The sequence below is a fragment of the Musca autumnalis genome, unplaced genomic scaffold (genome assembly GCF_047663935.1).
Source record: "Musca autumnalis isolate F117 unplaced genomic scaffold, ASM4766393v1 scaffold_5, whole genome shotgun sequence".
NCBI classification, from domain to species: domain Eukaryota; kingdom Metazoa; phylum Arthropoda; class Insecta; order Diptera; family Muscidae; genus Musca; species Musca autumnalis.
In genome coordinates this window covers 32,469,385-32,481,609 of record NW_027412088.1, presented here as the reverse complement: position 1 = coordinate 32,481,609, position 12,225 = coordinate 32,469,385, and the positions used below count along the sequence as shown (strand labels likewise).

Here is a 12,225-nt window from a genome sequence, read left to right as displayed (position 1 = left end):
TATTATTTTATTAATTTGTTAAAATTTTTTCATTTAATTTTAATTTTGTTTATAATTTTATTTTTTAATATTTTTATTATAATTATTATTTTTTACTATAATTTGTATGTTTAATTTATTCCCTGCTTTGTTTTTTTATTGTATTATTTTTGAAAATTTTTATTTATTTTTTATAATTATTTTATTGAAATTTTTTTTATTATTTGTTGTATTAGTTTTTATATTTTTTTATTATTGCTTTATAAATTTATTTTATTTTATTATAATTTTATTATTGTATTAATTTCTTATAATTTTGTTATTTTATTATAATTTTATTTTTTAATATTTTTTATTACAATTATTATTTTTTACTATAACATACAAAGTTTAGTTTTTTATTATTACTTGTATTATTTTTGATAATTTGTTTATTATATTTTTTAATATTTTTATTATAATAATTATTTTTTACTATAATTTGTATGTTTAATTTATTCCCTGCTTTGTTTTTTTATTGTATTATTTTTGAAAATTTTTATTAATTTTTTATAATTATTTTATTGAAATTTTTTTTATTATTTGTTGTATTAGTTTTTATAATTTTTTATTATTGCTTTATAAATTTATTTTATTTTATTATAATTTTATTAATTTCTTATAATTTTGTTATTTTATTATAATTTTATTTTTTAATATTTTTTATTACAATTATTATTTTTTACTATAACTTGTATGTTTAGTTTTTTATTATTACTTGTATTATTTTTGATAATTTCTATTTATTTTTTTATAATTATTTTTATTGAAATTTTTTTATTTATTTTTTTTTGCATTAGTTTTTATAATTTTGTATTATTTTATAATTATTTTCTTATTTTTTACTGCATTGTTTGTATTTTTTACTGCATTTTTTGTATTTTTTTATAACTATTTTTTATTATTATTTTTATTATTTTATTGGTTTTATTGTTTTTTAATATTTTTTATTTTATTTTTTAATATTTTTTTATTATTGTTTATTTTTTTTTAATATTCCTTTATTCTGTTTTAATATTCTTTATGTTTATTATATTTTTTAATGTTTTTATTTTTTAATATTTTAAATATTTGTTTTATATTTTTTATTATTATAAATATTTGTTCCTATTATTTTATTATTTTGTACTATTTTTTAATTATTATTGTTTACGTTTATTTTTTAAGTTGATGTTATTTTTCGCCTTAAGTTCAATAAAAAACGTTGTATATTTTTTTAAGTTTTTTCCGATATTTTTTATATTTTTCGCCTTAAGGTCAATAAGAAAGTTGTATATTTTTAAGTGTTTTTTTTCGATATTCGGTTGACATCGTCAACAATTTTCAGGGATAAAATTGAATAAGAAAAGCCGCTGGATTCTAATGCTGCTGTTTACGGTACATTTTTATTATTATTTATATTTTCTTACTAGTTTTTATTATTTATATTTTTATTATGATTTATTTTATTATTTTTTAACATTATTTAATAATTTTATTTTATAATTCATTATTATTTTTTATGAGCCCTCTGTCTGTATTCATTTGCCCCTACGTCTCTGTGTCTCTAGAACGCCACCAACAAGGCTTGGTGAAATAAGTAGAAACAGAAAAGCAAAGGAAAGAAAAAACGCGAAAAAATCCTATCCAAGAAGAAAGGTAAAGGTAGGCAGGCAGCAGCAAACGAGGCTATCAGCAGAGTTAAAATGTGGTATTTTTGCCGATTTAAGCTCAGTCAGCATGGCCAATGCTTAGGCAGCAGTCAAGCAGCTGTCTGCTTTATTTTTTACAAAGCACAAAACTCTACAAGGCAACACTACAACAACAATACGAACAGCACATAAACCCCACAACAACCTCCAGTTGCCTTCTTCCTTTACATGAACGAAGAAACCTTACAAGAGTGCCGCGCTAAAATAGTCAACTTGGAAAAAATACTTGGAAAATTGAGGGAAAAAATTGCAAAAACAAAGGCAACAAAAAACGACGTGGTTTAAAAGGCTCTTAAAAATGGTCACTAGGAAGACAGACAGACATGCGGATGAATAGATTGGTTGGCCCAACATCAACCATCGGTTGACGACAATAACAATCTGCATAGAATAGCACAAACACACACACAGCCACCGTAAGTTTCAAATGAAGATACAAAAGCGAACAACTACAACAACAGAAATGGGTTATATGGCAAACAACTCATTTGAAAAATCCTAGTTAGAAAAAAATGCAAACTCCTCCATTACCACCTGAAGTTGTTGTTGAAGGCAGCAGAAAACAAGGCAAGCAGGCAACTCTTTTTACCGGAAGCAAGTTGAAAAAAACGGCACGAATCTCCTCCAACCAGTCTTAGATTCCACGCACACAACAGAAAGAACTACATAGCCCAGGCAGGCGGTGGTCGGCGTGAGGTGTGTTGAGGATGAGCTGAGGATGCTGTTGGGGTAATGGTGTCCGTTCTCAACAGCCATGGCGGCATTATAACATTGCCGTCATCATCCAAACATCTCCAAAACTCCTTCCAAAAGCTTTTATTTTCTATTTTTTCATCGTTTCTTTAGCGGCGCAATCAAATAACACAGCAGCTTCGGGAGTTGTTGTGAAAAAATAGAGTATTTTTTCCTCAGAAAAAAGGGTCTTCTTTGGGTTTGCATGTTTTTTTATTCGTTACCAAAGCTTTTACAGTTGTGACTTTACAATGCACGCGGTAAAAAAACTGGCTCAGACGTTTACCATAAACCAAATCTAGAAGGAGTACTCCTGCTGCTGCCCAACAAATAACAAAACGCCGGAGATATCCTGTGTTGTTTTATTGCTGGGGCAAAACCAAAACACAATTCCGCTAAAACAACAGCAGCAGCAACAACAATAACAGCAACGACAACAATAATTTAACAAAATTCATTTGCAAGAAGACTGGCAGGCAGTTGAATTCTCAATGTATCAACCAAAGCAACGGCGGAAGAGTCTTGAAATAGATTTTTATTTTGTTTTTGACTGGCTGGCGCATAACGACGATGACGACGGCTGTTGTTAACCTTTTTGACTCCACACGACAAACTTCGATATCGAAGTGAAAACAAAACAAAAAAATTTAAATACAAATTCAAACGGAAAATAGTCCATAAATAATTGGGAAAAAGGCCAGGCCAGCATGAATTGTGATTGATATTATCGAAAAAAGAGGAACAAAGTTGGGAAAGAGAACATCAAACCAAAGGAAATCTAACAAGGATTGATAGCCGGGCGGGCAGCCAGCAATAGAGGCCATACAAAAACAGGATCTTTGGAAAATTTTTCCTACAGGATTGAGAGGTGTCAGCATTTGTAATCAATAAAATTTGCAAACAGACAAAAACAAAACAAGTGACAACAACAAAAACAAGTTCGAAGGCGTAAGTAGTGTTGCGTTTCCTTGTTGTAATGGAGAAATATAATTCATTTGTGTTTTAAAATTCACAGGATGTGTAAAGTTTTTTCGGTTTTGTTGTGATACCAAGTAATTACAGAGGTTTCATAAAAAACAGGAAAGGATCAACATAAAGGTACATCCATATGTATGACGGTTTAAAAAAAAAAATTGGTGAATTATTTTAAAGTTCAAAGGAAGTTTTTTAATCAAAATAAAAAGCGTTTGTCAGGAAATCACAATTTTAATTTTTTTATTAGAGAGAAAACATGTCAGTAGTTGTCAGTCAATTTTCCCCATATTTTACTAAAAAAGAAAAAGTCTGAATATGTATTATTAATTTCGAACCAAGGATTAGTCTAACCAAAAATATGGCATCTATGGTTATAAGGTTACCCTCAGTTTTTTGCAGCCTCAAAAATTCCTTTTTTATACCCTCAGCCTATAGGCTAGAAAGGGTATATACACTTTGATACGACCAAAACCAGTAAGGAAATGATCACAGTCGGACGGGGCCGACTATATAATACCCTACGCACATTCCAAATTTCATTGAAATCGGACATATATAGCGCGTTTCGTGCATCAAATACCTAAAATCTGCCGAGAATATATATAGGAGCTATAGCCAAATTTGAACCGATTTCTATATAATTTGGCACACTTATTTCTAGACTAAATACCGTAGCACATTCCAAATTTAATTAAAATCGGACATATATAGCGTGTTTCGTGCACCAAATGCCTTAAATCGGGCGAAGATATATATGGGGGCTATATCCAAATCTTAACCGATTTTTACCAAAATAAATAGCGTTCGTCCTTTGGCCAAAAAAAATATATCTTCCTCAATTTTCATGCGAATCGGACAATAAATGCGACCTGTACTTTTTTTACAAAAATACACGGACAGACGGAAAGACTGTCAGACGGACAGACAGACGGACATGCGTAACTCGACTCAAAAAGTGATCATATGTATATCCCTAAAAGGAACTATGGGTCTATCTCGTTTCCTTATGCATGTTACAAACTAATGCACAAAGACATAATACCCCTTACCACAAGGTGGTGTAGGGTATAAATATGCCTTATCGAAATAACGGTTTTAGACCCCAAGTATGTTTGCACGAAATTCGTTCCAGACAATTTGGAGTCGATTTAGCCATGTCCGTCTGTCAGGCTGGCTGGTGCGCACGATAACTCCCGAACGGATCAATTGCTTCGATCAAATTTTGGGTATCGTAATATTTTGTCCAAACTTAGTTTAAGTTCGAAGGCCGGCCATATCGGTCCACTCCTTCGGGTACCTTCCCCACTATAGTTAAAAGTGTGTCTGTAAAATGGTGTGAACGATAACTCTCGAAGGGAGCAATCGATTTCGTCCAAACTTTGCACATCATATTATTTAATGTATCAGGCTGGAATATGGATTATATTGGTCCACCCCTTCGGGTTCCTCCCACACAAAATTCGGTTAAAGTGAAATTTAAGAGCTCCTCTCGAATCATTTTGAAATTTTTTGCAGTTTTGTTTCAGTAAGTTGTCCTTGCGACTCCCTTTGGGATGGACGCAAGTCCATACATCCTGAGATATTGGCTTAAAAGTTCCAAGAAACCCTGACGGCAGCAACCAAAATGGCAAATCCGCAAATAATTCTCGAAGGGAGTTTCTGATTGGTGCAGACTTTGCACAACATATTATTTCATGTATCAGGTTCGAATATGGACGATATCGGTCCACTTCTTCGGGTACTTCCCACACAAAATTCGTATAAAGTGAAGTTTAAGAGCTCCTCTCGGATCGTCTTGAATGTTTTTCAGCAGGTTGTCCTTGCGACTCCCTTTATGACGGTACACTTTTTCTTGCGCAAGTCCATACTTCCTGAGATATTGGCCTTAATGTTCCAAGAAACGATAACGATAACTCTCGAACAGATCAACCGATCCGAACCAAATTATGGGTATCGTAATATTTTGTCTAAACTTAGTTCGAAAATTTGTGCGCACGATAACTCTTGAAGGAAGTAACCGACCGACCACGGTCCATACTTTCCACATCGTGAAATTTCTACCAGACTTAGATAAGGTTGCAATATGGTCTCAATCGGTTCACTCCTTCGGGTACCTCCCACACAAAATTTCGGAAAAGTTCAGTTTAGGACCTGTTCACGAATCGCTTTGATTTTTGTTGTAACATCTTGTATTCACTGTCCCCTATACGAACGTACAAGTTTCTTCAGGGGCAAGTCCATACTTCCGGAAAAAATAGTCTGAAAGTTGAAAAACAAACCCTATGATACCATGTTTATGGGTGGAAGCGCAAGATAATTCTCGAACGGAAATGCCGATTCCGTCCAAAATTTGGCCTTCGTAATATTGTTTCCAAACTTACTTTAAGTTCGTAGATAAGCCATATCGGTCCACTCCTTCAGGTACCTCCCCCACAAAAGTTCACAAATGTTCGAAAAAATTGTGCGCACGATAACTCTTGATGGGAGTGGCCGATTTGGTCCATATTTTACGCATCCTAAAATATCTACACGATATAGATCAGGTTCGAATATGGACTATATTTTTTTCCACTCGTTCGGGTACTTCCCTCACAACATTTTGAATAAATTCACTTTAAGACCTGCTCTCGAATCACTTTAGTTTTTGTTGAAGCAACTTGTATTCGCTGCCTCAATTACGACAGTAAAAGTTTTTTCAGGGGCAAGTCCATACTTCTTGAGAAAACAGCCCGAAAGTTGTAAAAAAACCCTATGGCAAAGCCGACTGACACTTTTTTTACTTGTTTTTACAGATTTCGGGTCATTTTCTCAAGAAGTATGGACTTGAAACTTAAAAAATTTGTACCATAGTAATAGACATCTTGAGTGCAACCTATTGCAAGAAAAATCAAAACGATTCGACAAGTGTGGCATAAATGCTGAGGGTATAGAAATCAGTATATAGTATTAATATCGAACTTTGGGGACAAAACTACCAGTCGAAGTGGATCGAATAATCAATGGAGCATCAAATTAGAGTTACTGCATTTCGAAAGAATTCCCATGTTAATAAAGACTTTTAGGATATTTATAATTTCTATGCACTCAGCCTTTAGGCTAAAGAGAGTACGAGGTCTACTAGAAAAAAGTTGTTGGTCTAGATAACACTACACGTTATCACGTTATATCTCCATTATGGCAATTTAAGACCGACCTCTTGATTCGTTTTTCCAACAGTGTGTCCTCGAGGCCCCTACTACTACGATGGTACAAGTTTTTTCAGGGGCACGGACGGATCAACATATTTGGACCAGAACTTGAGCTTTATTTGCTCTTTTCTAAACATTGCTTTTGCATATGAGTTTGTGGCGTTCTTTGACCAACATTTGATTGAATAAGCGTTGAAGAGCTAACGCTGTTTTAAGCACATCCAGTGTCACTGCATACAATGTTAAAAATTTAAGAAGTTGTCAATCCAAGGAATTTATGCCAAGAATTCACTAACCATTGCAAGGTGCATCCATATCCTCATTTTATGATATCACTAAAGTTTGAGAAGATTCCGTCTTACATTTTAAGGAGTTTGGGAGTAGGAATCAGGAAAAGACTATACCAAAAATACCATAATCCTTCGTTCATATCAATGACTTACCTTGTATTAAAAAAAACGTTTTTATTAACGGTACCTCCTGATTTTCGGTATTTTGAGAATTTTACCCTCATTATCACACCGAAATGGCTGAAAATTGGTATTTAGTCTTCGTTTGGGGTAAAAAACTTTCCACCTGAAATTTGTCGGTATAGGTCAACACCTTCATATAGCCCCCATAGAACGGTACCTCTCGATTTTCGGTATTTTGTGAATTTTACCCTCATTATCACACTGAAGATTGTAGCCTCAAATTCCTCCCGAAATGGCCGAAATTTGATATTTAGTATTCGTCAGGGGTATGAAACTTTCCAGCTGAAATTTGTCGGTATAGGTCCATGCCTTTATATAGCCCCCATAGAACGGCACCTCCCGATTTTCGGTATTTTGAAGGTTTTGGCCTAAATACCGCACTGAAATGTCTGAAATTTGGGATTTCTTATTCGTTGGAGGTATACAGCTTTCTATCTGAAATTTGTCGGTATAGGCCCACACCTTCACGTAGCCCCGGTACCTCCTGATTTTCGGTATTTTGAGAATTTTACCCTCATTATCACACCGAAATGGCTGAAAATTGGTATATAGTCTTCGTTTGGGGTAAAAACTTTCAACCTGAATATTTTCGGTATAGGTCCAAGCCTTTATGTATATAGCCCCCAAATACGGATTCGTCCCGATTTTCGGTATTTCGAAGCTTTTGGCCTAAATACCGCACTGAAACGTCTAAAATTTGGGATTTATTATTCGTTGGAGGTATACAACTTTCCAACAACGTTCCACACCTTCATATAGCCCCCATCGAACGGTACCTCCCGATTTTCGGTATTTTTAAGATTGTAGCCTCAATTTTCTCCCGAAATGGCTGAAAATTGGTATATAGTCTGTCTTCGTTTGGGGTAAAAAACTTTCCACCTGAAAATTTTCGGTATAGGTACATGCCTTCATGTAGCTCCCATATAACGGTATCTTACGATTTTCGGTATTTTGAAGGTTGTGACCTAAATATCCCACCGAAATGGCTGAAATTTGGCGTTTAGTCTTCGTTGGGGGTATACAACTTTTCAACTGAAATTTGACGATATAGATCCACGTCCTCAGATAGCCCCTATTGAACGGCATCTCCCGATTTTCGGTATTTTTAAGATTGTAGCCTCAATTTCCTCCCGAAATGGCCGAAATTTGATATTTAGTATTCGTCAGGGGTATGAAACTTTCCAAGCCTTTATATAGCCACCATAGAACGGTACCTCCCGATTTTCGGTATTTTGAAGGTTTTGGCCTCAGTACCGCACTGAAATGGCTGAAGTTTCGGATTTATTATTCGTAGAAGGTATACCGATTTTCATCTGAAATTCGTCGGTATACGTCCACACCTTCACATAGCCCCCATAGCACAGTGGATCCACTTGTACGGAGAAAGTGGCCAAAAATATTTAGAGTGTAAAAATCAAGCCAATGTGCCAGTTACAGCTTTGTGCTGCTGCGAAGAGTGTTTTAAGAAACCACGAACATGGCATTCTCCCCAGTTTCCCCTCTGGAGGGGGTATACGGTAACAATTGTTTTATGCTGTTAATACAAAATGACATCAAGAAAGGTCCGGATTATCTTATGATGCAAAAATAGGCTTGGGGAAACAAAACAATCTCCAAAACAACATAAAATCCAACCAATTTTGCGGATTAAAAAATCAATATTTTTGACTGAAATTGCTAAAATTTTTTAAAAAGATCTTATAGCGTTCTTCCTGGAAAGCACGTACCGCCAACGCAAGACTAACTTGGAAGAAGATTTCTTCACCTTGCCACTGATGCCAATTATGTTAATGTAATGTGGTCAGATAACAGAGTTATACGCTAATATATCCATAGAAACCTTATTCTAGGGCAGCGACCCACCATTTATAGTCTGGCACTAGATGGCAGCTGATTTTATTACTGAATAATCGTAAACCCATGACCTACTTTGGAAAATTATTCCCGAGGTGGGCACTGGTGGGCATCATAACTAAAACCTTAGGTCAAATTTAAGTATATGTTATATCAAAATTTTGACATTCATTTTTTTATTTTTGGCCAATGGGTGGATCCACTGTGCATAGAACGGTACCTCCCGATTTTCGGTATTCAATATCCCATCAAAACGTCTGAAGTTTAGTCTTCGATGGTATACAATTTTCCGCCTAAAATTTTCCGTTATTGCTCCATGTGCCCTCTTCGAACAGTCCATCCATATTTTGTAAATATTGGTCCATGTTTTGGAAATAACTACGATGACGCCCCATATGAGCTCTTTTGGAGGGAGAGTAGAAAGAGGAAGAACTTAGTACTTTTATAAACGAAAGGAAACTAAGTGTTCCTATTCACTTCAATACAGTTCGTCGTGGGGGAATAAAAAATTTGGCCCGACCGAACTTAAGACCCTTCTTACTTGTTTTAATTTCAAAACTCATTTCCCAAATGTGTAAAATATAATTAACGAAAATTTTTGAACGAATTTTTTAGATTGTCAAATTTTCCTTACACCTGTTTCCCAAATTTTCATTTTTAAGTTTGAAAAATTTTTATAAACTTTTATCGATTTTTACAGGGTTTTATTTAACTTGCATTGTTATCTTTCTGTTTAGTTCAAATCTAGTAACTAATTCTTAACACAGTTGCTGTCCAATCGACACTTTTCAGATTTGGATGACAATACATGAATATGAAACCAAAACCAATATGGTTCCATTTGTTCCTATAGCCCCCTATAGCGGTGCCACCCGATTTCATGTATTTCGATGTTTGTACCTAGTGGCTGTAACTTGGCCGAAGTGGCTGTAACTTGGCATTTAGTGTTCCCAAATTTTGTAGACCTAGGTCCAGGTTTTGGCATAGCCCCCATGTACCGATACCACCCGATTTCAGGTATCTTGAATGTCTTCAGTTCCGGCCAAAATTGGCTGTAATTTGGTTATGAGGTTCTCAGTGGTAAAAAACTGCATTTACTAAAAAATTATGTACATTCTCTGCAATGTGGAGACACATGACAGTGGGAGTAGTTAATTTGGTTTACATATGCGGCTACGAGTGTTTTTAGGTGTTTCGGTTGAATTCGCATTTAAACGAATTCATCAGTCACACTTATTCTTCAGCTCGAGTCGTCATAAAATTGGGGAAGGGTTCTTTGTTTCAATACAAAGAACTAAGAGAACTGATGAGTCCAAGTGGCGTTGGACGAAACTAGTCTTCTCTGCCATCCCCTAACGTAATCAATTGTAACTACATCCCACTTTAAACTTGTTGTTTTTAAATTTGAAAACAACAAGTATGAGATTAAGCTTGACTTACATACAAATGGTAAGTAAAACACACATCTCAACAAAACTGCCAAAGTGAATCTAAAAAATTAAAAATAAATAGGTAAAAAATTAAGGTACAGTGTGCATTTATAAATAAAACACTGTACCTTAATTTTTTAATTATTTATTTTTTAATTCAAAAGTTAGTTACAATGTCGAATATTGAAAAACAGGAATTGTTTTTATTTGACATTTGATAAATATAATCCGGAAGTTCACATATATCTTACCATTGGAAAATATTGGCATATTATAAAAAAAATTTAGGGATTTGTACTTTTCCCTATTTCGATTAACTCTTTTATTTTTCTAAATCAATGTTTGAAATTTTGTATAATTTGAAATTAATTTCTTATTTGTTCTTTAAAGTTTTCAATAATTTCGAAATTCAACTTTCCATGTTCGACAAATTTTCGAACATTCGTGAAAAATACTTGGTGTTTTTTTTTTTTTATTTTCTGATTTTAACCCAATGTATTGCCCTTTAGAAAGTTGATTTGTTTTCTCCCATTGCCACAAAGACACACACAAAAAATTGCACTCTTTGACGCAATCAAACAAGCAACTGCAAACAACAACAACAATAAACATATCATTATCATCTCCAAGAAATAGCAGCGGCAGAAAGTTTGTGGAAGTTTGAATAAAAAATATGCAATTCAAAAAAAGTACTCTCAGACTTTTTTTCTAAAAACAACAACAACAGCGACATCAACGCTCATCAGAAATTCACAAAACACAAGCAAACACCCTGACACTCTGGTGGCCAACAAGTCCCAAGTCAGAGTCACAGACAGCCATTCACTCCAAAGGTTGTCATTGTGGTTGCGCTCTTTCATTGAGGAGGATACATTACAACAGCAGCATGAGTTTAGGAAGGAGGGTGAGGTGAGATGAGTTAGGGCACATTGTGGTAAGGCAAAAGATATCGGCGGAAGAATGAACGAAAAAAACAACAACTACACAGACGAGGAAAAAATGATTTTCGCGAGTCCCATTAACCATGAATGTCGACTGAAATGCTATCTTTTAACGTGGTGGCTTGGCTGGCTGGTTGCCTTGCCAAGGAACACCAACCAAACAACCAACAACAGCAGCAATAAGCTATCAACAAACTTGGTGCAGCAGCAACAAAAACAACAAGCAACAAAGTAGTTGTGACTAACTTACAAGAAGAGTGTGGCTTAGCTGGCAAAGACTGGCGGCAGTCACATCACGGAAAAAGATGTAAATTGAGAATGGACACAAAACACACACACACATATATACAAATGGAGGGAAACTATTGCTGGTTTGCAATCCAAGTGACACCATATGCAACATGACTCAATACCGCGCCACCACCATTACCACCCTGACATTTTAATCACCGACCGTCATCAGGCGACGAGCCAGCTCTGCTTAACCAACACCAACTTTAACCATCCTCATCAACAGCGCGCCCTCATCTCCTTATCTAATCCTACAAATGCTGCTTCATCGTGGCTTTTTGGTCCGTTTTATGTTTTTTTTTTTTTTTTTTTTTTTTCATTCCAACAACCCACAACATATTCCTTCAGAAAAAATTTCACTTCATCTCATCCATCCTCCTCAGGCCACACGCTAAGCAATTCAAAAGTTGTTCCATTTTTTTTTTTTTTTTTTTGTTCCTACTCTTCATCGTGTGTCCACGGCTGCTGTCTAGGCCAGAAAAAACGTCTATAAAAGACGACGCTGTCCTGGAATGATGACGACGACGTCGTTGGCAGAAAACGACAGCAATAACAAAATCTCCCAAGTGGAGGTCAAGTAGGTGGAAAGGTAAGCAAAAAAAATTGGTTACCCATTTTTTTGCGATGCGATT

General features: G+C 34.8%; 1 protein-coding gene and 1 long non-coding RNA gene across 27 annotated transcripts in view; one reads left to right on the top strand and one right to left on the bottom strand.

Moving 5' to 3' along the window:
• Window positions 1–12,225, bottom strand: part of psq (BTB-domain-containing protein pipsqueak) — a 384,732-nt gene that overhangs the window by 299,418 nt on the left and 73,089 nt on the right. The gene's annotated exons all lie outside the window — the stretch shown is intronic.
• LOC141406032 (uncharacterized) lies at window positions 2,044–3,645 on the top strand. The gene is made up of 2 exons (XR_012413307.1): window positions 2,044–3,389; window positions 3,457–3,645. It is a non-coding gene; the product is annotated as an uncharacterized lncRNA (long non-coding RNA).